The sequence below is a fragment of the Cervus canadensis genome, chromosome 28, assembly GCF_019320065.1.
Source record: "Cervus canadensis isolate Bull #8, Minnesota chromosome 28, ASM1932006v1, whole genome shotgun sequence".
NCBI classification, from domain to species: Eukaryota; Metazoa; Chordata; class Mammalia; order Artiodactyla; family Cervidae; genus Cervus; species Cervus canadensis.
The window spans coordinates 20,491,485-20,518,339 of NC_057413.1; the positions used below are offsets into that span (position 1 = coordinate 20,491,485).

Here is a 26,855-nt window from a genome sequence, read left to right on the forward strand (position 1 = left end):
TTTGTGTGGATCAAAACAAACAGTGGAAAATTCTTAAAGAGATGGGAATACTAGACCACCTGACCTGCCTTCTTGAGATAACTGTGTGCAGGTCAAGAAGCTACAGTTAGAACTGGACATGGAACAACAGACTGGTTACAAATTGGGAAAGGAGTTCGTCAAGGTTGTATATTGTCACCCTGCTCATTATCTTACATGCAGAGTACATCATATGAAATGCTGGGCTGGATGAAGCACAAGCTGGAATCAAGATTTCCAGTAGAAATATTGATAATCTCAGATAGGCAGATGACACCACCCTTATGGCAGAAAGCTAAGAGGAGCTGAAGAGCCTCTTGATGAAAGTGAAAGAGAAGAGTGAAAACGTTGGCTTAAAGCTCAACACTCAGAAAACTAAGATCATGGCATCTGGTCCCATCACTTCATGGCAAATAAATGGGGAAACAATGGAAATAGTGGCAGACTTTATTTTTGGGGGCTCCAAAATCATGCAGATGGTGACTGCAGCCATGAAATGAAACGATGCTTGCTACCTGGAAGAAAAGCTACAACCAACATAAACAATATATTAAAAAGCAGAGACATTACTTTGCCAACAAAGGTCCATCTAGTCAAAGCTGTTTTTTCCAGTAGTCATGTATGGATGTGAGAGATGGACTGTAAAGAAAGCTGGGCACTGAAGAATTGATGCTTTTGAACTGTGGTGTTGGAGAAGACTCTTGAGAGTCCCTTGGACTTTAGGGAGATCAAACCAGGAAATCTGAAAGGAAATCAGTCCTGGGTGTTCATTGGAAGGGCTGATGCTGAAGCTGAAGCTCCAATACTTTGGCCACCTGATGTGAAGAACTGACTCATTGAAGAAGACCCCTATGCTGGGCAAGATTGAAGGCAGGAGGAGAAGGGGATGACAGAGGATAAGAAGGTTGGATGACATCATTGACTCGACGGACATGAGTCTGAGCAAGCTCCAGGAGATGGTGATGGACAGGGAGGCCTGGCATGCTGCAGTCCATGGGGTCACAAAGAGTTGGACATGACTGAGCAACTGAACTGAACTGAACTCCCCTCCGAGAGCTCTTTGTCCCCCTGTCTCCCTGAGTCCTAGCTCTGGGGCTGTTTGAGATTTTGTTTAAAATATCTACACAATCTTACAAATTAGTGAGGACCCTAAGGGTAGTATTATGTGACCACTTCTATGCATATTTTCCATACTACGAATAATACACTTTAAAGATTATTGTTTCTTTATTTAGAATAATATTAATAGAAAGAAAGTTTAGTTGCTCAGTCTTGTCCAACTCTATGCGACCTCATGGACTGTAGCCTACAAGGCTCCTCTGTCCATGGAATTTTCCAGGCAAGAGTACTGGAGTGGGTTGCCATTTCCTTTTCCAGAGGATCTTTTTTTTTTTTTCATCTTTTTTCATTAGTTGGAGGCTAATATAGTAGTGGGTTTTGTCATACATTGACATGAATCAGCCATGGATTTACATGTATTCCCCATCCCGATCCCCCCTCCCACCTCCCTTCCAGAGGATCTTACCAACCCAGGGGTCGAACGCGGGTCTCCCACATTGTAGGCAGACGCTTTACCTTTTGAGCCACCAGGGAAGTCCTAAAGGCTGGCTATAATATTAATAACCCATGTGTTTAATATGAATAACTATTTCCCAGAATAAAAAGGGTAGTGAGAAGCATAGAGCTTTTTACATTTTTTCCAAGTATCTTTCCTGTCTCTTTCACTAGAAGATCACTGGATTTTCAGGTTTGCATCTGCATTGAATCTGTTACTTTGATGGTAGTCTGTGAAAGTGAAAAAGCCCTCACATATGTAGGAATAATCTTTTCAGATAATTGTGGATGTTCATCTTGGATACAGAAGTAAACCTATACAAATTGTAGTTTCTCAAAGATTTTTTTCTGCCGTCGACCTGAAACAATATCACTGACTATTTTCTATTCTGTTACATTAAAATCCATCAGCCTATTCTGCTCATTGAACATCTCTTGTACTAATACAATATTTTTTACAAAGTAATACATTGTTTCACTAAATTATACAGATCTTTCTGCTCATTCATTCTTTCATGAACAGTTGTTTTCAATGAAAAAGAGGGTAGTTCAACTCACACAGAATTTTTTCTTGGGCCATACGACTTTGAAATGTAGTAGAAGTGCTCGAAGTACACTTTCCATGTCATCACAGATGATACTTTTAAAATCTGTATTTAAGAATGTTGATTAGGAAACATAAGAATTTTTATTTACAAAAATTTATTTTATTGAATGATATTTGATTTATAATGTTAACTTGTGCAGTAGCAAAGTGATTCACTTATACATGTGTATATATATATTCTTTTTCATATTTTTTCCATTTTGGTTTATTAAGGACAGATAAGAATTTTTAATGTGTCATTCTGGATATTTTAAAGCAAACCTGATTATTGGTTTTCTTTTTTTCTACAAGAAAGGTTTGGTGAAAATAATTACTAGTGCAGTTTGCTACCATAGTCCGTTACTGCTAAGTGATACATCAAAGCAAATGTCAACATAGTGACAAGTCAAATAATATCTGAGTGATGCTATGAAAGTAGTTTTCACCTCAGGGATCTCATGAAAGGGTCTCAGTGACATCAAGGGTTCCACAGACCACACTCTGAGAACTGCTGTTCTGAATGAACCAGGGTGTCTCTCAACTGATCCCTGCCTTTGCCTCCTCTTCATTTTGGAAAATGCTTTTTCCTGATCTGGACTCCCTGCCTCCCCAAACTTAACTGAGGGCCCTGCCCCTGGGCTGCTCCAGGAGAGAACTCACCCCCTAGAAAGTGATGCCAGAGAGTATCCTCAGTCTGGGAAGGGAGGTGGGGGGGACAGGTGTTTCCCCTTTGGAACTGGGGACAGTTTGTACCTGAAGGTGCCAGACCCACTCATAACCTAGTTTGATTTTGTTACACACCAGCTTAATATGTATTCATATTCCAGACAGAAATCTGACATAGTGTCTAAGAAAAATATTATTGGCCCTTTCATCTCACGTGGTCTAATGCACCTGACTTGAGGCCAACAAATCATGAAGAGCAGTCCATTCCAAGGGAACATTCTGTGGTGAAAGAATTGTTCTATGTCTGTGCTGTCCAGTCAGGTAGCCAGTAGCTACATGAGGCTATTTACACGTTAAAGTGTCTGTTGTGCTGAGCACTTTTATTTTTTTTTAATTTAAATAGCAATATGTGGCTACTACCTATCATACTGGTCAATGCATATCTAGAATGTTAATTAATCTCATCTCTTTCCTCTGAAAGATACTGTGTGACTCATAGGTTGATGCACATTAAAATAATCTTAATATTGAAGTCTTGGATTTGTCTGTGCAGGTCTTAGATACAGCTTTAAAATACAGCATGCTCTGAAATATTCTTTAATGTGTATTTTAACAGATAGAGTGTTCCGACATTAGCCAAACCATGGTTTATCACCCTAAGGTCGTAAGTGTTCAACATTGCCCATCACTAGATATAATCCTTGAGCTCTTGGTGTTTTCCTTAACTTGGTAAACATAAGGACACACAGAAGTCTTCATTTAGCCCAAGAGGACGTGTTTATTGAACACAACAGGTATCAATACTTTGTGGGACTTGTACATACTTACAAAGTTGAGGGGAGGAACCCAAGAGGAGAGGGTGGGGGATGGTCATTGAGTGGACCAGAGCACAGGGAGGCGGGGTCTGTGTGGGGAGGGGCACAGGGGCTTCTGGCCTGGGCGCTGGGAGAGGCTCTATTTTCCACCCGGATAATAAACACACTGGACCAGAAAATGGCAACCCACTCCAGTGTTCTTGCCTAGAGAATCCTGTGGACAGAGGGGCCTCTTGGGCTGCTGTCCATAGGGTCGCATAGAGTTGGAAACAACTGAAGCGACTTAGCATGCATGCATGCATGTGTTGCAGAAGGAAATGGCAACCCACTCCAGTATTCTTGCCTGGAGAATCCCAGGGACAGAGGAGCCTGGTGGGCTGCCGTCTATGGGGTCACACAGAGTCGGACATGACTGAAGCGACTTAGCAGCAGCAGCAGATAAACACACAGGAGTCAGCTCTATATTTTGCTGGTAAACTATACTTATGTTTTTGGTATTTTTCTGAAATTCCATGCATCAGTTCAGTTCAGTCCTTCAGTCGTGTCCGACTCTTTGTGACCCCATGGACTGCAGCACCCCAGGCCTCCCTGTCCATCACCAACTGCCAGAGTTTACTCAAACTCATGTCCATTCAGTCAGTGATGCCATGCAAAAATCTCATCCTCTGTCGTCCCCTTCTCCTCCCACCTTCAATCTTGCCCAGTGTCAGGGTCTTTTCCAATGAGTCAGTTGTTCGCATCAGGCGGCCAAAGTATTGGAGTTTCAGCTTCAGCATCAGTCCTTCCAATGAATATTCAGGACTGATTTCCTTTAGGATTGACTGGTTGGATCTCCTTGCTGTCCAAGGGACTCTCAAGATTCTTCTCCAACACCACAGTTCAAAAGCATCAATTCTTCAGCACTTAGCTTTCTTTATAGTCCAACTCTCACATCCTTACAGGTATGGTGTGACTCAAGTACAGGTGGAAGAAGGGAAAAGAGAAAGGGAGAGAGGGAAGGAGATGAAAGGAATTCCTCTCTTCCAGAGAAATACCCCCACCTCAGTCCCCACTCCACACACCCCCATACACAATAATGGGCAAGGGGGTGGGGCAGGGAGACTCAAGGAAGGAATAACCCATCCTCAGCTAGGTCAGGGGCTACTGGGACATTGTCCACTTATTTGCTGAAACATCGGGGACCACTGTGTCAGAAAGCCTGGCCCAACAGCTTGGGAAAAAGACCTGCCCAGCTGGTGGCCATGAAGGTGGTTCCTGGAGATCAAAGGACAGGACCTGGAGGGAGCCTGGAGGCCACAAGGGTGACAAGGAGACCAGGCACGAGTCTGGGCCAGGGGTCCCCCTAACATTTTCCAGAGGCAGGAAGATGACCTTCTGCCTCCCTAGACCTACACTCAAGGACACCAAAGGGGGTACCCTTCCTCTCCAGGCATCACACACCTTCCACCCTTTGAAGCCTCACAGCCTAAGAGCCTCAGAAGCCTAAGAGCCCAGGACCCCAGCCTCCTGCCTCTTCATCCCCTTCATGGACCTCATAGACAGAGACCTGATGTCTGAATCCCTCAAGGCTGATCCCTCCACTTTCAAATCTAACTTCTGGCTCTGAGGATGACCCAGGGTTTGGGGTCAGGGATCCCAAAGAGGGAGGCTGCCCAGGGCCCCACAGGCCACAGCTGAGCCAGGCCTCCAATTGCGCAGAATTAACCGATTCTGCAACAAAATCCGGGGGCGTGGGGGAAGGAGGGAGGGAATGGAACAAAAGCACTGCAGGCTCTTCTTAACCGAGGTAGGTGTGGGGTCTGTCGGGGGGTGGGGGTGGGCTGGGGAAAATCCGCCTTTCTTGGGAGTCCTGGGGGATTTCGGTCAGAGGCAGGGACTCTTAGAGCAGAGGAAAGCTTGAGTTCCTAAGGCCCAACCATCCGAGTCCGAGGAGAAAATCAATGAAGGCAGGTCGGTAGAGACCCTTAAACCAAAGAACGGGCTCCAATTGGCTTCTAGAAACCGGATACGCAATGGGAGTGAGAACTGGGAACTCGTCATGAGTATCCAGGTAGAAAGGCCCGACAGTTTGAGCGGAGAGAAAGTGAAACTCCAGCGAGGTGGGGAACCCCTACCCCCACTTGACACTTAACCTCCCCGCCCCGCAGACAGCACCTTCTGGCCTAAGATCCCCATCGCCTTGCTCGGGACCTGGGACTTTGTCCTGACCCTGCTACTCCTGCCTGGAGGACCCTGTTAAACTGTCTCCCCGAGTCCTGGCCCAGGGGCTGGGTAAGTCAGCAGTTTACAAAGCTTGGTTTCAGAATCTGTCTATGGGCTTAGGACCTGGGACCTCAAAGGCAATACTATTTATGTGTGTTATATCTGTGAACATTTACCGTATTAGAAATAGAAACAGAAATCTATTGATTCAACTATTCTATTGATAACCCATTACATGAAAAGACATTTTTATGGAAAATCACTATTTTCAAAATAAAACAGTATAGTGAGAAGTGATCTTTCTAGATTTTACATTCTTTCAAAAGTTTCCATTCTTTTCTTGTATGTCTCATTAGAAGAGTGAAGACTTTGCATATCTGCCTCTGTATTTAATCTTTTTGATTGAGTATAGAAAAAAATCCCACCTCACAAAAATAGGTAACGGAAGTATCTTGAATAACGTTTTCAGATAATTGTGGTTCCCACTTTGATACAACACTACAACTACACAAGTGGTAGCTTCTTAAAGGTTATTTTTCAGTGATAACCCATAACTATCACTGAATATTTCCAAATATGTTGCATAGGAATCCAAGGTCTGTCCTGTACATTGAGTGAATATTGTACTAATGTGTGATTTTTTAAGTAGTGTATTGTTTCACCAAGTTGTATAGATTTTAAAGTGTTAACATTTAAGATTATCAAACAATCACATTTGTTAATATCACCACAGTTGACACTGGAAAAGTGTGTTGGTACTGGGAAGCTGTCAAGATTAATTTTCTCATGAAAGCGTGCATTATGTCATCAGCAGAAAATAGTGTCAACTGATATTCTAGAAGGGAGAAGCTCCCATTCATTATGCCAAAATAACTAAATGTAAACTATCAGTTTTCCTGACTTCATTCTCAAAGTGAAAATGGCATTCCATAAAAAAAGAATCTAAGTCAACTCAGAAAAATTATTTTCCTTGGGACATGGTACTTTAGAATGTAGCAGAAGGACTTTATGTATACTTCCCAGTTCATCCTATCAGATATTCTAAAATGTGGACTTAAGAATGGTGACTGTAGCAACTGAATAATTTTTAATACTACAATCTGGATATTTTTCAGTGAAACTTGCTTTTCTATTCTGCAACTCAATGATGGTGAAGAATACAATAACTGCTATTGCTGTTTAGTGAAATAGCCCCCATTTCTGTTAAGTTTACCTCAGAGAAAATGTCATCACAGTGAAAAAGATAGGGGCTTCCCTGGTAGAGCAGTGGTTACTAATCTACCTTCTAATGACAGGGGACGTGAGTTCAGTCTCCGTTGGGGAACTAGGATCCCACATGCCACAGGGCAACTACTGAGCCCATACATTCTAGAGCCCAGGCTCTGCAACTGGAGAAAGCCCCAATACCTCAATGAGGACCCAGTACAGCCAAACTAAAAATAAATAAACTAAAGAAAAGGTGAATAAATTTTTGGTAATGTTATGAAAGTAATTTTGACCCATAACTGGGTCTCAGAGACTTCAAGGGTTCCATAGACCACACTTTGAGAACTTCTGTTCTGAGTGAAGCAGGGAGACTACAAGCTGGCGGCTTCCCTGTAGCTCAGTCTGTAAAGAATCTGCCTGCTATGCAGGAGACCCAGGTTCGGTTCCTGAGTCAGGAAGGTCCCCTGGAGAAGGAAATGGCAACCCACTTAGGTATTCTTGCTTGGAGAAGCCCATGGACAGAGAAACCTCTGTTTCCATGGACTGTCAGTCCATGGGGTCACAAGAGTCGTACATGACTTACCGACTAAACCGCCACCACAAGCTGGCACCCACCTCTTTGCCTTCTCCTCACTTCTGAGAATACCTCTTCCTGAACTGGACTCCCTGCCTCCCAAACCTTTACTTATTAGGGCTCTGCCTCTCGGCTCTTCTAAAAGAGAACTTACCCCTAGAAATCTGATGCCAGAGTGTCTCCATAAAGACAGATAGTTGGATGACAGGTGTTTCACCTTTGGAGAGGAAACAGTTTGTGCCTGAAGACAAGAGAGAGAAATTCATTCATGACCCATTTTGAATTTGTTCATTTCAGTTCAGTTCAGTCACTCAGTCGTGTCCGACTCTCAGCGACCCCATGGACTGCAGCAGCATGCCAAGCCTCCCTGTCCATCACCAACTCCCGGAGTTTACTCAAACTCATGTCCACTGAATCGGTGATACCATCCAACCATCTCATCCTCTGTCATCCGCTTCTCCCACCTTCAATCTTTCCCATCCTCAGCGTCTTTTCAAATAAGTCAGCTCTTCACATGAGGTGGCCAAAGTATTGGAGTTTCAGCTTCAACATCAGTCCTTCCGATGAATATTCAGGACTGATCTCCTTTAGGATGGACTGGTTGGATCTCCTTGCAGTGCAAGGGACTCTCAAGAGTCTTCTCCAACACCATGGTTCAAAAGCATCAATTCTTTGGCACTCAGCTTTCTTTATAGACCAACTCTTACATCCATACATGACTACTGGAAAAACCATAGCCTTGACTAGATGGACCTTTGTTGGCAAAGTAATGTCTCTGCTTTTTAACATGCTGTCTAGGTTGGTCATAAACTTTTCTTCTGAGGAGCAAGCATCTTTTAATTTCATGGTGGCAATCAACATCTGCAGTGATTTTCGAGCCTCCCAAAATAAAGTCTGCCACTGTTTCCCCATCTATTTGCCATGAAGTGATGGGACCAGATGCCATGATCTTAGTTTTCTGAATATTGAGCTTTACGCCAACTTTTTCACTCTCCTCTTTCACTTTCATCAAGAGGCTCTTTACTTCTTCTTTGCTTTCTTCTATAAGGGTGGTGTCATCTGCATATCTGAGGTTATTGATATTTCTCCTCACAATCTTGATTCCAGCTTGTGCTTCATTCAGCCCAGAGTTTCTCATGATGTACTCAGCATATAAGTTAAATCATGAATTTGTTGGTACCAGCTTAATATGGATCCATATCCCAGCCAGAAATGTAATCTGTGTGTGAGAAATAATATTGGCCCTTTGGTTTTAAATGGGTCTAATGCACCTTATTTGAAGCTCAATAGTAGCAACAATAATAGTGCTACTCAAAGTTCTAGGTCTGCATTTTCCATGTGGTAGGTGCTAGCTACTGAGCTATTGAGCACTTGAAATGTGGCTAATGTCACCGAGTTGAATTTTTATTTAATATCATTGAAATTTAAATAGCCATATGTGGCTAGTGGGCTTTCCTGGTGGCTCAGATGGTAAATAATCCTCCTGCAGTGCAGGAGACCTGGGTTCCACTCCTGGGTTGGGAAGATCCCCTGGAGAAGGGAGTAGCTACTCACTTCAGCAATTTTGCCTGGAAAATTCCAAAGACAGAGGAGCCTGGTGGGCTACAGTGCATGGGATCACAAAGAATTGTTCACAACTGAGTGACTAACACACACACACATGTGCCTAGTAGCTACCATATTTGACAGAACATATCTAAGTGTTTTAGTTTTCATTCTCCCGAGATACCATATGACTCATAGATTAAAGTACACTGAAATTATCTTTATACATTTATTTATGTGGGTCTTAGACATCACCTTAAAGTACAGAAGGCCAGAAAATTTAATCTGCCTGCAATGCAGGAGATCTGGGTTCCAATCCTAGGTTGGGACGATCCCCTGGAGAAGGGAATGGCTACTCACTCCAGTCATCTTGACTGGAGAATTCCAAGGCCAGAGGAGCCTGGCAGACTACAGCCCAGAGGGTTGCAGAGTCAGATATGATAGAGCAACTAATGCTTTCATTTTCTTTAACATCTAGAGTGCACAGACATTAACCAAAATATAATCTATAACTTCAAGTTCATCAGTTTTCAAAAACACCCATCATTGGAGCCAATTTTGGTCTATATTACATTGAGACTCTTGATGTTGTTTTTGCTAACCTGGTAAACATAAGCAAGTACTTATGTTTTCACTTAGCCACTAGAAAGTATTTATTGAATACCCCATTATAAAGTACACTGTTCAGTTCAGTTCAGTTCGGTTCAGTCGCTCAGTCGTGTCTGACTCTTTGTGACCCCATGAATCGCAGCACACCAGGCCTCCCTGTCCATCACCAATCCCTGGAGTTTACTCAAACTCATGCCCATAGAGTTGGTGATGCCATCCAGCCATCTCATCCTCTGTTGCCCCCTTCTCCTCCTGCCCCCAATCCCTCCCAGCATCAGGGTCTTTTCCAATGAGTCAACTCTTCGCATGAGGTGGCCAAAATACCCTGTAGGTCCTACATAATTATGAAATACAAAGCAGAAGATGTAAACCCTAGAATTCCACCACCTTAGAATTCTTTACCTGTTATTCCTCCCCATGGTGTGTGGTACCTGCCCCCAGTTTCGGCTTTTTGTTTCCTTTCACCCTTGGACACCATTCTCCTCATCGTCTCTACTTAAATGAAAATATACATAGAATTTTCACAATTGTAGAATGAAGAATTTTCTAAGCCTGACCCAAAGATAAAAAAAAAACAAACCACCAAGAGAAAATAAAACTTTCCATGGCAACCACAAACTCATAGCCATGCAAACACATGTCCATAATCAAATTCAAAGACATAAAAAATCAGACAGAAAAAGGTTAGCATGTGTCAATATTTTTCAGCCAGAGACTGCCAGGAACACACCTCGTTGAACACACTGTTGCCTACTGATACAGCAAAGGAGGGCACATTCGTGGGAAATCACAGGGCATTTTAGAATGAAAGTATAGGAAAGGATGTGTTATTGTGGAATTTGGGCTTTGGTTGTGTTGCAGGAAGGGGGACCCCTTCCAGGGCCCGAAACTGGGCTCTTGTCTAACACTCGGAAATGAATTGTCCGAGGAGACACATGCTGACAAAGCAAGAGATTTTATTGGGAAAGGGCACCCGGGTGGAGAGCAGTAGGTAAGGGAACCCAGGAGAACTGCTCTGCCGCGTGGCTCGCAGTCTTGGGTTTTATGGTGATGGGATTAGTTTCCGGGTGGTCTTTGGCCAATCATTCTAATTCAGAGTCTTTCCTGGTGGTGCACGCATGGCTCAGCCAGGATGGATGCTAGCGAGAGGGATTCTGGGAAGTGGACGGACAGGTAGTGTCTCCTCTCGATCTTTCCCGATCTTTCCCGAACTCTTCCCGAACTCTTCCGGCTGGTGGTGGCCTATTAGTTCCGTATTCCTTATCAGGATCTCCTGCCATAAAACAACTCATGCAAATGGTTACTATGGTGCCTGGCCAGGGTGGGAGGTTTCAATCAGTGTGCTTCCCCTAACAACTCCCCCCTGAGAGACTTCATACTCAAGATGCTTCTTGGGAATTGGGGCGGAGGTCTCTTTCTTCTGTAACTTCTTCCTGCTGTGCCTGGGCGTAGGCCTGCCTAGCAGAGCAGAAGTCTCTCTATACCTGACCTAAGTTGAGGTGTTTTATATCTGAAACCAGCTTTTACTCTTGTAATAACAGCAACTTAGTTTGGAACTGTCAGCGCCTCTCAGAGGTAAAATAGACAGGGGCCAAACAGACCTAAAAGGATGGTCATCACTGGTCCCCAGAAACAGGAGGCACTGCTGGGATGATTGGCTGGTGGTCAAGCAACAGAGCTGTGTTCTAAGAATCTTATGTTTAGTCTGAAGTTACCATCTTCCACCTGGGTGGGGGCTCTAGTTCTGTAGAAGAACTCAAAAGACATTGTTATGCATATTTTTTTTTTTTTTTTGAGTAGGAACCAGGACCCGTCTCAAGGCTGTACCACCATTTGATTGTTTCCCCTCTGTTTTTGTATTTTTTTTCCTTCTCTGATTGGCAATTGTTTGAATCTACCCTTTGGAACTCAGGGAAGGTCAAGGAGGCTGAATAAAGCCTATATTTTACAGTACAGCAGATCTGTACTCCAGAGTCGCCACCCCTCAGAGTCCTGTTCAGTTTTATTTAGGGAACAGGGCAACTATGACTGTGATAACTTTTTGTCAAAATGGGGCATAGGACCGCCTCAGCTTGGAGAAGAGACACTGAATTGGAAGTATTCCTGAGTTCCAAGTCTTAGATCTGAGCCTTGTATGATTAAAATCTCAATCCCTTGGTCTGCCATTTTGTTGTAACACACCCAGTTAGTAGTAGCTAGAGAAGGGATAACTGGAGTTTTAATAGACAAAGTAAATCTCTTTTTTTTAGAAGAATAGACCTGAAATCCAGTCTGGACCTGGCACTTCAGGGAGACTTGTAGCCAGGTGGCCAGTTGCCTAGTTTTATAAAAAGTAAGGTAGAAGTTACTAGCTTCCAGCAGACATTGTTTTGAGAATGGTGGCATCTAAGCCTGACACGACTCAGAAAACTCAAGTGTTTAGCAATACAATGTCTAATCTGAAATTACACCCATAGTAACACCTGGTTATTTCCCAGGATGTCTGAACCATAACTGAGTACTCTATTTTGACTTTTAATTATAAAATTTTTTCTTTAATAGCCAAAACAGATGGCACCATTAATGATGTTAGTGTTTCTCTAGGTATGAGAAGATGCAAGAATTGGGACTCATAAAATCTCTTGAAAAGATCTAACTATCTGAAGGCCTGTTCTGCCAGTTTTTCTCAGAGCACGGAGTGCCTCATTTCTGATCTTCACCCTGAACTCCTTTCAGGGCCGTTGAAAGTCAGCAGTTGCAGTGGCCATGATATAATCTCTGTAGATGTAGATGGCAAGTGTCAATCTTCAGTTGGCAGAGCCCCTTTTTGCTCATAAACTTGACCATGATTTTGAAGGGGGCATTTCATGACCATTTTATCCCACGGTGCTGAGAATGTCCATTCTCAGGTTTGGCAAAGATTTTGTTGACAGGCCACTCAATGTGCTGTTACTGGACTAGGCCATAAAACAATATCCAAAATTTTCTGGACCACCTGTCTTACTAGCCTCTTGGTCCAGGAAAACATTCCCTCTTGTTGCTTTTTCTCATATCTAGAGTTACACTGCCATCATCATTGATCTCATAGGGAACTATATATTATTTTATCAGAAGCCTCAGTCACACATTTGGCACTGTAAGAAATAGCAATTTTGTAAAACAGGTGAAATACAAAGAACGTAGCCAGCAGTATTAGTAAAGTCACAAGTAAGACCTAAGAGCTTCTACTAGATATAGCCCAGTATATCCCAGGTCATCTGACTTAGTCTACTCTGTACGAATCTTTATCTTTCAGGGAAATTATACATTGGCACCACCATCTATAAGGCACACAGCCCAGTTTTCTAGTGTTACTAGACTGATTATCTTTAGTATGATTTAATTGTCTTTAACACAGAGGAGACTTTAAACCTAAATTACCATAGCCTAGTGTTATCTATATAAATCTATCTCATAATTGTGGGAGATTTCTTTTTCTTTTGTTAAAACCTTTTTTTTGTTGCTCTGATTGAGCTTGAGGAATAGAAAAAGGCTCAAATTTATAGCCAGAATCAGAGTAGGCATTATTAATTGGCCCAGTAAGGGGATCCCATCTGGTAGTATCATAGTAACCTGAATATGACTATAATTTTTCCAAGTAAATTTCTTCAGGGCCAACCAGTTAGAGTCTTGTAGTAGAGAAATTTACCAAGGTAACCCAGAGCTAGACACATATAATTGGCCACAAACCCAACAACTGGATTGATTTTTAAAACTAGCATAGTATCAGGCCTATGATAGAAAAGCATTTGATTTACATACAAAGGTCTAAGAAGTCAAGAGAACACTATAAACGATCATACGAATCAGGTCCGGTATCTTGGACAAGCTGTCTACCTCTGATGTCGTTGTCTTCTCATCCTGGTGTGCTGTAGTTTTTCTTGTTTGAGCATCATTTTAAGGTGAGATCAGGTCAGCTGTCTTCTCTATAGACCAATCCAGTGTAGGGGCCTTTGGAAATGGGAATTAATCTAAGAGTTAATTTCCCTTCAGTTTTATTCTGTATGAGCTAGTTAAGAGTACCTGATAAAAAGTCTTTCCATCCAGGTTGGAGACAGTCTCTTAAATTATGTCTTTTTTCAGTCCTGGTTGCAGGTCATGAGGCATCTGATCTTCGTCCAAAGATAGATTACTGAGACAAGCTTCAGAAACAAACTTTTACATTAATATCACATAACAGAATTGATCATAGACTCTTTATTTTGCTGAAACACTTCTAGGATCTCAGACTGAACTTTTAATATAAAACAGGACTGGGAAACTCACGCCAAAGGCTTATCACAGATTTTGCCTAACAAATCTAGGTGAACTCTTTTCTTTTAAGGTCTCAAAAATTCCTTGAGATTTTTGTACCTGTTAGTGAGATAACCTTTTTAGCTCATTTGATAAACTTACTGGAAACTTAGGAGTTTTAAATTTCTGGAGGAGTCAGATAGAGAGAAAATACAATTGTCTTGTTTATAATGTGTAATTTTACCAAATTATTTTTATAATTATTTTAAGAGGAAGGTTTTTTCTGTTCCCGGAAAACACACAATTTAAACCTGTAATTTCTCAGACAGAAACCATAAAAGTTATAAGCATATTCGCTGGTTCATTCAGTCCTTTGTTAACTTTTGTGACGTCATCAGGTTTTTCATCAGAATACCAAGACATATCAAAATGTTAAGAACTCTATATAATTTCTAGGATATCTGTATTAGTAACTTTTTATACATTATAACATGAGTGGATTTATTACTCATTTGATAATCTTTTTCATGTAATTTAACCAACCAAATAAACAGTTTAATATGTCTCTTTGGGATGTTTCAGGGGCCCTCTGAAACACCCCAAAGTTAGCTAGATGTCAAAGAAACTTCAAAAGAATTCGATTCAGGAAGTTTTATCGAAAAGAACAATTAAAAGCTTTAGAACATTTGGTCAGATTCAGTCAATGTTGATGGGTGTATCATTTAGCTTATTGATATGTCACAATGGGCACAAATATCAAGGCTCAAGGTCTAGTAAAAGTCAGCTCCGCCATCTTGGACCTAATTGGCTCTAAGCAGTTTTCTTACAACCATGTCATTCCTAACAAAATCCACTTATCTAACTAATTGTAATCCAATTTTAGAAAATCCTGATCATGCATAACTCTTTTTAGTATTTTTTCATACTTTTTTACTGAAATCACTCTTCCTGCTTTCCTTTAGCAACCAAGAGCTAACTTTTATATTAGCATTTTATAGATTGGTGAGCATAAATACCAGTGATAATTTCTAAAACCCTTGCTTTCTTAAAACATTTTAGGATGGCATCAAACATTATTCTTTTATAGTCCCAAATCTCTTTAGTTTTTCTGTAAAAGGAAATCAGTGTTTAGTAGTAAATGTTTCAAAATCTTATTTCATTTGGAAATGACCTAATTATTTAATAGACTTTCAATACTTAGTTTAGCACAACCCTTAGAAATTCAAGTTACATCAATCTGGAGAGACTATTGTAGACAGATATTTTTAAAGAATAATTATCCTTAATAGAGTTTATATATAAACTCATACCTCATTTACATTTTCTAGAAGTTTTTTCACTCGAGGTAATTTCTTTGTTGACAAACTTGTAATAGGTATAATATTTAACTTATATTTAACTTAGGTACAATGAAAATATTTGACTTGATGTTAATTACTCTAAGACATGTCTATATTAGATAGGTCAACAAAAAACATTAATATCAGGTATTTAATACTGAATATTTCCCAGTTCACCTGAACCTGGAATTTATTGTTTAATTTAGAATTATTTGATTTGTAAGCGCTTACCTTTTTTAAGCCAATTAAATAGAGCTCATTTACAAATTAACCTAAAAATATTACCCAGAGACAAAAACATACCAAGACATATTTAGACAGACACACTGTAAGATCTCGCTTCATTTTCTAAGTTTGGCCATGAATTAGATATTACAATATAAAATTTACTAGTTTATAAAATAAGCTGAAATAAATAACATTTTTAAAGGCTTTTTTCTTTTTTTTTTTCAGTCTCAGGAGTTAGAGATGGTCTAGATAAGTGTTCCTGAGAGCCCTGGTCTCAAGGCACAGGGAAAGAAAATCAAGCTCTAACAAAATGGTGGCAGGTCTAAATGGTAGCCAAATAATGCAAAATGGCCATCACAAATCACAACACAGAACAGAGTTAAAACACACACATATAAACCTGGCAGTCCTCATCAGACACTCTCTTAAATACAAGAATATAGTCTCTCAGAAAACCTTTTATAGAGACACAAAACTTCAGATGTCTTCAAAGATTTCAAAAGGAGGAAAGGAAGCCAGGTTGAAAGAAGGGGGAGGAGGTGGGAAAGGGGGGCAAAAGGGGTGGCCTTACAGACGTCTCCTGCCACCTACAGACGCCCAGGCGTTATGGGACTTTTCCCTGGGCTTCCAGAAAAGGGAGGACTGGAACTCGGCCCTACCAGAAACCAGACCAGAAAATTCGAGTTCTCTGCCAAGAGGAGGTGATCAGTCTCCAATCCTCAGCTCAAGCTGAGGCCCTTTGACCAGATTCCTGCGTCCAGGACCGGGGGACTAGAAAAACGGGAAGGATAGGAAGGGCTAAGGAGAGGAAAGAAAGAGGGAAGGGGAGGGAGGTCAATAAAGTCTCTTGTTCCTTACCGGTCGGGGCACTCTGGCCAGTTGTCTGCATCAGAAGGAGACCAGGGACAAAAGGGTCCCAGTTGCGGCCGCTGGGTCTGGTCCATTGGCAGGCAAGCTGGCCCCTGAGTACCCCGAGTGGTCAGGATGTCAGTCTCAGCGAAGAAGATGTCCCTTCGTGGTCGCCATTTGTTGCAGGAAGGGGGACCCCTTCCAGGGCCCGAAACTGGGCTCTTGTCTAACACTCGGAAATGAATTGTCCGAGGAGACACATGCTGACAAAGCAAGAGATTTTATTGGGAAAGGGCACCCGGGTGGAGAGCAGTAGGTAAGGGAACCCAGGAGAACTGCTCTGCCGTGTGGCTCGCAGTCTTGGGTTTTATGGTGATGGGATTAGTTTCCGGGTGGTCTTTGGCCAATCATTCTAATTCAGAGTCTTTCCTGGTGGTGCACGCATGGCTCAGCCAAGATGGATGCTAGCGAGAGGGATTCTGGGAAGTGGACGGACAGGTAGTGTCTCCTCTCGATCTTTCCCGATCTTTCCCGAACTCTTCCCGAACTCTTCCGGCTGGTGGTGGCCTATTAGTTCCGTATTCCTTATCAGGATCTCCTGCCATAAAACAACTCATGCAAATGGTTACTATGGTGCCTGGCCAGGGTGGGAGGTTTCAATCAGTGTGCTTCCCCTAACAGTTGGATAAAAGAAAGGTTTACTCTAAATTGAGTATTGCCAGGAAGCACGGTCAGTTACATGACTGGGTGTCCTAATCAGTCTCATCTATAAGGAGGGCAGACTAGAGCAAGCGTAGAGCAGCAGTTGGTAAAGAAGCAGCCGTCACTCATGTTACCCAGGACGGGGGATGTTCATACATTGTGAGTTGCACTGTACCCTGTTTTCTCTGCGCTTAAACAAAATTATGCAAAGTCTTTCTTATTTTGTGTCATTTTATTATGATTTCAGTGTATCCTTGTTTGATATTGGTATTTTATAAAATAGTTTATTCCAAACAGAATTACATGGCCTAGCTGTGAGCACCAGGCTCGCTTCAAATAACACTGAGGTCCTGCTGTGAGTGTCACACCTGTTCCCTGGGGTCAGGAGGCTGATTTTTCTTCTTCCTTAAATTCAATATTTTAAAATTCTTACATTGCAAGTGAAAAATAAAGATTATAAGAAAACAGTTTGGGAAAGAAGAAATGCAAATACCAAATAATTTATTATTAATAAATGGGAAAAATGAGAATATAAAAGGGAAAATGGAAAGAAAAATTAAACTCTGTCAGCTTGGCAAAGATGAAAAGAAGGTAAAGGGCTAGGAGCTTTAGTGGGTCTCCTTGGGAAAGTCAGGGCAGGGCAGGGTAAACAGATTAGGATTGGCTGGTATGAATAATTTCAGCTGGCTTTGGGCTAGAGGTGGACTTTAGTTGTCTGGTACCTGGCCCTGGGATCGTTGGTGGTGGTGGTGGTTTAGTTGCTGAGTCATCTCTGACTCTTGCAACCCTGGCGGCTGTAGCCTGCCAGGCTCCACTGTCCATAGGACTTCCCAGGCAAGAATCCTGGAGTGGATTGTCATTTCTAGGGATCAAACCTGGGTCTCCTGCGTTGCAGGTGGTCTCCTGCATTGCGGGTGGTCTCCTGCATTGGGGGTGGCCTCCTACATTGCAGGTGGATTCTTTACTGACTCAGCCACCAGGGTAGCCCTGAGGTCACAGAGGCAGAGGAATATTGCCTCTTGGGGTCCAAAGGCCAGACAGGGGAGGGAAGACTCTGGGTTGGTTAGTTTGCATATCAAGGGCTTGCTCTGGCAGGGGAAAGCAATCTCTCCTCAGTGGGAAAGGTTTTTTAAAAATATTAATTAATTTTTATCTTTCAGCTGGGTCTTCATTGCTGCACGTAGGCTTTCTCTACTTAGAGAGCTAGAGGGCTACTCTCCCGTTGCAGAGCACAGGCCTCTCGTTGCCACGGCTTCTCCTGTTGCAGAGCACAGGCTCTGGGAGCAGGCGCTTCAGTAGTTGCAGCACATGGGATCAGGTGCTCTGTGGCATGTGGAATCTTTCCAGATCAGGGATCATAACCCGTGTCCCCTGCATTGGCAGGGGGATTCTTACCCACTGTACCTCCAAGGAAGTCTCTCAACAAAACATTCCTTTTTTTTTTTCATTGCAAATGTTCTTTTTTTAAAAAATTATTTATTTTGATTGGAGGCTAATCACTTTACAATATTGTAGTGGTTTTGCCATACATTCTTAAACAACTGAGCTATCAGAGCAAATTTCCCCACATCTTGAGCCCAGGAGTTTAAGTATGGGAAGTTCTTTGGCACCTAGCCTCTGCTCCCATGACTTGAGAATGCTGGATTACATGAGTCTTGATGAGACCATGTCTTATTACAGAAGCTGAAAACACACTTCCCTAACCTTTTGTTGTTGCTGGGGCACAGGCAGGCATCCTATACTCTACAATCTGGTGCACTTATGCCAGATTTTGATTTAGGAGTTAGTTACATGAAGAACTAGGAGCTGTTCCATTTACTAATTTCCTAAGCCCATTCCCTCCTCAACTCTTCATTCTCTTTTCTCTATCCAGGAGAACTATACTCATCAGCTGGGTCTGTGAATCCACTGGGACAGCTACTGCCAAACACGCCTTAGGCTCCACTCCCATCTATAATAATTACTTCTTCACCCTCTGCTCCCCACCAGATCATATCCACTCTCCACTCGCTTGGACTCATGCATGTGTTCTGTTTATATACTGACAATCCCTATGACCCTCTGAAGTCCTGCTCACTCTTCCACCTCCTCCCCCTCTCACTGCATCTCCCAGCTCTCTGGGGGTCATGTGGACCTGCCTCCAGAATTTGCAAGCAGGCAGGCACAGGTATCTCTCTCTCTTTGCAGTCCACATGCCCCAGTGATGTTGAACAAATTTCCTGTTTTCTAAAATTAGCCAAATTTGTTTTCTGCTGCTTATAGGTAAGACTGCTAATTTAATATTAAGCTAAGTATCTATTTGTACTATCTCAAAACACAGATGACATGAAATTTACTTCAGAACCAAATGATTTCCAAAAACTCACATACACCTGAACCTCACATGGCTTCCCCTCGCCCCTTCCTATTGCAAAAATTATCAGAACACGGCAGATAAAGGAATTCTCACACCAGATATCTCAAATCTCATAGCATATCAAATGTGAAACAGGTACGAATTGCCAAATATTTGCTGTTTCCTCAGCTACTTAGAAGGATGACAGGAGGAATTATGGGACAGAAAAGGTGCTTTAGAAATATCGGTATGGATGTTGTCATCAATTACTGTTTGTGGCAGGGGCTGAAATTCTATGTACAGTCACTCATTCTCATACATTTGTCTCAGGAGCAGATGAAGAACCAAATCAAAGGCAACAGAAGCGATTAATTAATAATTAGCACACATTTTAATAAGTACTTTAAAGACACTCCAACCATTCCCCTTAGAGAAAGAAGATCAACTATTACCGTCTTCATTATAGAGACAAAGCAATGAGGACAAGAGACTCCTAACTCTGCCTTAAAGCTCTAGTCATCTGAGATCTTTCAGAAACCCAGCAGGACCATCTGGCTGAGGCAGAGAGCTGGGAATGAGGAAAAGGAACAAAGGCTAAATGAAAAAGCCTGGGGCTGTGCCAGGAGGTCTTCTGTCAGGGTCTCAGCGTAAGTCTGGGTCTCATGCAGTTAAGGCACAGGAAAGGGAAGATTCTCCCAGTGAGGGCAGATGAGAATTCATAGATGATCTCTTGAGTCTGGCATTGGTAAAGGTTACCTTCCCACCATCATGATCCAGAGCAACTCCAGTCTGCCCGGGGCAATAGGACAGGATCTGGAAGGGCTCAGGGCTGGTGCATACAGACACCCCAGCTGAGGACAGCTGCAGAGTCCAGAACCCCTCCTCGGGGGTGAAGTTGAGAAATCCCCTACTCACTATTGACTCTGTCACCACCCCCACCAGGCAGAATTTTGGCCATATTCCATTTTCCTGAGACCATTCCTCCTCCAACTCCTCATTCTCCTCTCTGTATCCAGGGGAATGATATCCATCAGTGATGCCTGTAAATCCACCAAGATCTCTACTGCCGAAGACGCCTCTGCTTCCAGCCCTGTATCTTATAGCTTCTTCTTCCTCCGCTGCTTCCCAGCAGATCCTGTCCACTTTCACTTCCCAGTACACTTTGCCCCATGTCAAGCCCTTACTGCCCAGCACCCCAGGCTCCGGATCAAATCGCTGACCACATTGGTATTTGTTCATCCGCAAGCCAGTGAACATCATACTCTTCCCATTTGGAGACTGTCTGGGAATTCAGGATGATCCGCACTGTGGGGACAAGGAGATAAAAGTGAGGCATCACAAAATATACCAACTGAGATTTGTCCCATAGATTGTGGGGCCTTTATGACAATGGTGGGTGACTCCTCAGGGGGCCAGGACAGAGGCTGCATTTGACCTTGTGCTCAGACTATTAGCAACCATATCTAGAGAGTATAAACAGAAAATTCAAGGCCTCAGGCAGTGCGATGAGACTTGAGAGGGAAACCGATAAGGCCTGGGATCACTATAGCTGGGCAAGTCTGTGGAAAGGTTTATGGTTTTGAAATCAGGATAAAGAATTTGGATACATTAGTCATATGAAGACCTTCCTCTTTAAACAGAAGCACTGACCTGTGAGTAATGGACCTTCACAGGAAAGCTGCAAACTTCAGCCACTCTCCCCTCCAGATATTCACTTGTCTTATATTCCAGATCCCTCATCAGTTTTCCTAGAGTAAAAGAACAAAAGGGCAATGAGCAATTATTTCTCATTGTTTTTTTTTCTTTAGTCACACTGCTTGGCTTGCGGGAAGACCAGGGATTGAACATAGGCCAATGGCAGTGAAAGCGTGGAGTCCTACCCACTGGACCACCAGGGAATTCCCAACAACAAGCAATTTTAACACCCCAGCTTTAGGTCAAGTTCTCTTCCGTTGGCTCATTTAACTTTAGATGATGACAGGGCACCATGAAAATTCAAGTGAAATAGAGAAAACAATTCAGGAGACGCTCAGACCTGTGCGGTCTAAATTAGTTCTTGTAATTATATATACCAACAAGTGCTGAACCCAACTGGTGCTTCATTAAAGAGTACCTTTGGGCATACCTGGAGAAAAAAGTGGCAACCCACTCCATTATTCTTGCCTGGAGAATTCCAGGGATGGGGGGAGCCTGGTGTCTGCTGTCTATGGGGTCGCATAGAGTCGGACACAACTAAAGAGACTTAGCAGCAGCAGCAGTTGGGAATACCACTTGTTGTTAAACTATGTCCTAAACCACACTGTTTCTCTCCACTCTCAAAGATACCTCTTTGAGATTCATTCTCTCGGTATTCTTTAAATTGTTAAAAAAATTTTCATTGTGGTAAAAAAAATGACATTTACCATCTTTACTATTTTTAAATGTATAATTCATTAATGTTCAATTCAGTTCAGTCGATCAGTCATGTCCGACTCCTTGCAATCCCATGGACTGCAGCACGCCAGGCTTCCCTGTCCATCACCAATTCCCGAAATTGCTCAAACTCACGGCCATCGAGTTGGTGATGTGGTCAAGCCATCTCACCCTCTCTCATCCCCTTCTCCTCCTGCCTTCAATCTTCCCAGCATCAGGGTCTTTTCCAATGAGTCAGTTAATCATTAATCATTAATGTTAAGTATATTTAAATAACTATGCAATTGATTTCCAGAACTTTTCCGTTTTTAAAAACTGAAATTCTATACCCATTAAACAGCAGCTCCTCATTTCCCCCTCCTCTCAAACCCTGGCAACCACTAATCTACTTTCTGTTCCTATGGATTTGACTACTTCAGAGACCTCATGTACATGGAATCATATATTACTTGTCTCTTTGTGACTGGCTTATTTCACTTACCCTAATGTCCTCGAGGTTCACCCATGATATAGCACGTGGCACAATTTCCTTCCTTTTTTAGATTGGATAGTATTCCATTGTCTGCATATGCCACATTCTGTTTCTCCATTCATCCATCGATGGGGATTTGGGTAGTTCCTACATCCCATCTGTGGTGAATAATGCTGCTATGAACATGAGAATGCAAAGATCTCTTTGCAATTCTGCTTTTAATTATTTGGAGAGTGGGAATGCTGGACCATATTGTAATTATATTTTAATTTTTTGAGGAAATGCCATGCTCGTACCCTCAATGTTTTGAGATACTCTCCCAAAGTTCTTTTTACCTCACTGTTAGATATGAAATATCTTTTTACCATCTGGAGACCTCTGACTGTGACTCTATTTTAGTCTGGGTTCCGTTGTTAGACTATCATGTAGTTTGGACTTAGATTCCCTCCCCAGCGTCCCTGCCTGGTGTGAATGACACACACAGGAGCAAGGAACTCTGAGAAGTCACAGCCACGCTCAGAAGCTAAGGACACATTATAGAGAAAGAAAGAAGGCTTCTAGGTTCAGAATCCCCTCCTTTGTGATTGAATTCTGGGTCCTTTCTCTGAAGAAAGAAGTATATCTCCCATCCAAGTACTAACCAGGCCTGACCCTGCTTAGCTTCCAAGATCAGACGAGATCGGGCGCGTTCAGGGTGGTATGGCCGTAGACAGAAAGAAGTATATCTGAAAATTCTTCTGTCCTAGTTTTGATTGCAGGACTGATTGGCTTTTCAATCCGGAACTTCTTTCGGGGTATCTAGAGATAATGACGTCACACTGAGGACTCCTGAGAGAAAGGTATGATTTCCCACCATCACCACCTGCACATGCACACGGGCACTAATAGACCAAAGTCACAGAGAGGAAAAGATGGTTTTCCAAGTGGTCAGTTTCAAGGTCAGAGTCAAAGGGTAGAATATAGAGTTCTGAAGAAAGGGTCATGATCCAAGGATTCTCTACCCACCAATGTGTCATTTATGGACAGTATTCAAAAAGAAAGTAAGCCATTCTCCTCCTTTGAAAGTCTTTGAAACATGCTGATGATACTACAAGCTCTAAAGAAATTACCTGAGGATAAGAACTAGACAAATTAAAACTAAGCTTTAAATATACATTTTTAAAAGCATTAAATTTAAAATTGAGGTATAGCTGGGCAGATATATAAACTAAATTCATAATGAAAAAAGTCTGAGATTTTGATCTTAATATCAAACAGGATTAGATTCAAGGCAAAAAATTATTAATGAAACAGAGGCTATTTTATGGTACTAAAGATTATAATCATCAATTAAGATGGAACTGATCTTAAGGATCATACAGGGATGAAACATCAAAATATAAAAAGCAATATGAGTGCATGCAAAGTCGCTTCAGTCCTGTTACTCTTTGCCACCCTGTCAACGGTAGCCTACCAGGCTCTTCTGTCCGTGGGATTCTCCAAGCAAGAATACTGGAGTGGGTTCACATGCCCTCCTCCAGGGAGGAGGACTCTTCCTGACCCAGGGATCGACCCTGCGTCTCTATGTCTTCTACATTGCCAGGTGGGTTCTTTACTACTAGAGCCACCTGGAAAGACCTTATATATATATATGTATATATATATATACATTAAGTTTATATAGCTTCCTTTTAGCAATGAATTCTTGCCCATAGTGTATTCTTACTAGGAGAATAGAAGAAAAATGGGCAAAAACTCATTGCTAAAAGGAAACTTTGGGTGACTTTTTTCTAGTCTATGACATATCAAAAAGTAAAAAAATCAGTATCAATACAAAATACCTAAATAACGTAATTACTAAGGAAAACCTCGTGGACATATATCAAATTCTATTCCAAGGACAGAGAGAATGTAGCTTCAGTTTGAATGTTTGAAACTGTCCAGAAATTCACAACATACAACAAAGAAAGCCTCAATGAAGTCCAAAATAGTGAATTGGTGGCAAACTCATCTAATCACAAGATTTAAAAACTGTGAAACATGGAAGTATTAGAAACTGCCCCCTTCCCCCCACCAGCACACTGACAGAAGAAGAAAAAGGTGAGGAGAGTCTCTGAAGAGGCTCTTACCTGGAGGAGAAGGTCACACAGAGTCTCCCCTCCTTGTCCTGGTCCTGGCTTACTTGTGCTGGATCCATTCACCTGCTGCCTTCAGGACCGTCCTGGCATCGGGCTGGTTACAGACAAACCGTCAGTTCTGGCGTCTTGGTCTCTGGAGTCGAAGCTGCTCAGCACGGTCTTGCCTCAGCCCTCCCTGCTTTGTCACCACTGACCCTCCAGAGCACACCCGACCCCCACACACCAGCCCTGAGACCGGGGGTCACAGTAAGTTTTGGACCACGTGGGCCAAGGTCCTCTCTCTACCCCTCAGCTCACTTCCCACACAAGGACAACAGAGATTAGCAGGGGGTCAGGGAAGTCATGGACTGGCACTGCTCCTCATCAGGGTGAGGAGTTTAGGTCACCAGAGCACAGACCCCAGTTTTCTTCATGTCCCCAGCAGGGGGCGCCGCTCCTGACACAGTAGGTTCTTCATCAGTTCCCTCCCTCTGGAAGCTGTTTCCCAACAACTAATTATAAACTATGTTGCATTTACAGGTCATTCTACCCGGCTGTGATTCCCTTGGTGTGTCACTCACTGAGACCCAGTACAGAGCCTGACATCTAGTAACCACATAACAAATGATTAGCAAATCAGTGTGGGGTTTTCTTCAACTGACTCATACATGCATAAAGTCTAAAAAGTTCATATGACATAAAGGGTTACAGTGAAAAGTAATTTACTCCTCCATCCTATCCAAAATCTTTCCACATTCTCTCCCTGGACAAGGTAAGTGTTACAGTTTATATAGTATTCTAGACAGAGAGTCCATTTGATAAGGTGGTATTTTCCACACATTCTATCTACAACTTTCTTATCAATTAGCAATATATTCTGAGATTATTCTATTTTTAAAATAGAAATCTAGTTCATTTTAAGATACTGATAATAATGATTCTCCACTGCTGATTTTAAACTTTTAAGTATAGGAGAAATCCTCCATCTTCCATAATAATAGAATTTTTTTCTAGATAAAGTCACCCAAATGTAAAATATACTCATTCTCCAATGTTTCTGAGGCTACTTGTCCTCGTGGTTAGTTTCTGGCCAATATGATGAAGCACATACAAATTTTTGAGTTTTGATCTTCAAGGGAAGAAACTTTTCCTCCTTCCCTGCTTTCCCTGGTTGCTGGCAAACCATGAATGTGGTCTTAGGTCCTCTGGTCATGCCAACAAGAGCGGCGTCCCAGGGAGAGCAGAGAGGAAAGTTCACAGGGACCTGGATGCCTGGACAACCTCATGCTGCAGGGTCGCCCTAAGGTTAAGGTGTTAGTTGCTCAGTCGTGTCTGACTCTGTGACCCCATGGACTGTAGCCTTCCAGTCTCCTCCGTCCATGGGATTCTCCAGGCAAGAATATTGGAGTGGGTTTCCATGTCCTTCTCCAGGGGATCTTCCCAACCCAGGGATCGAACCCGACTCTCTGCACTGGGGGGCGGACTGTCTACCATCTGAGCTACCAGGGAAGCCCTACACTCCTGGAATTCCCTGTCTCACTGTCCTGGGAGACACACACCAGCTTCCTTCCTGTGAGACCAGTGTTACTTGGGTTCGGCTACACAGAGTGAGTTAATACATATCTGGAGAACAGGATTCCCAGGAGTGTGTGCTCATGATGGTCTGTTCTGAGATGAGCAGAGATGTAATTACAGTGTCACCCTTGGCTCCTGGGACATTACTGTGAGCTGGAAGAAGGGAGAGCTGGGCTGGGAGTTGGGGGGCAGCACAGGGAGACGGGAGATGTCACCCTCCTCATCTTCCCAGCCATGGGATGTGACTGGGGAGGGTTGGTCACCAGGTATCTGTTTGGGGTGTTTGTCTCTTCACTTTCCTTCCTGTCCTCTTTACTGACAGTTTCCTTCACATTCCAGACAGGAGGAGAATCTTTGCCTGCTGGTCTCTTCCTCCTTGTCCTCCTGTCTGAGGGAAGGGCCTGTGGAGGCTGAGACCTAGAGGAGGAACTTCTCAGGTAGGAAAGGAATGCAGGTCACTTGTCCTCCTTCTGGAATCTCTGCTTCCCCAGTCTGGCCTGGACAGCCAGTCCTGAGACAGGTGAATCCCCAGCATAAGTGAGGCATATGGGGGAAAAAAAATAATGTGCATCCATGGGCCACTCATATTTTTTTTTCCTTGTGATCCCAAAATGTACATTTATTAATCTCCTAATTGTTACCAGAGAGTCACTCGTCCAGGTGATGATCCAAAAGTGAGTATTATACAGGGGCATGGCTACCAGAGGAGGGAACACTGGGGAAACCTTAGATCTGCCAACAACAGGATGACTTTGGGATCATCTGACCACGTGGCTTCTCACAGAACTAAGGGTAAGAATGCAGAGACTTAAATAAGTAG

The 26,855-nt window shown here is 42.7% G+C and overlaps 1 protein-coding gene and 1 long non-coding RNA gene across 10 annotated transcripts in view; one reads left to right on the top strand and one right to left on the bottom strand.

The window, feature by feature from the left end:
* Positions 1-26,855, bottom strand: part of LOC122429686 (BOLA class I histocompatibility antigen, alpha chain BL3-7-like) — a 199,148-nt gene that overhangs the window by 50,284 nt on the left and 122,009 nt on the right. The gene's annotated exons all lie outside the window — the stretch shown is intronic.
* The window catches only part of LOC122429693, a 33,452-nt gene continuing 12,089 nt past the window's right edge, over positions 5,493-26,855 (top strand). The window contains exons 1-3 of one of the 2 annotated variants that reach the window (XR_006266109.1): positions 5,493-5,910; positions 23,111-23,203; positions 25,001-26,216. This is a non-coding gene — a long non-coding RNA (uncharacterized LOC122429693). Of the gene's footprint in view, positions 5,911-23,110; positions 23,204-25,000; positions 26,217-26,855 lie in introns of those variants that run through there. The other variant, XR_006266108.1, reaches the window with a different exon arrangement.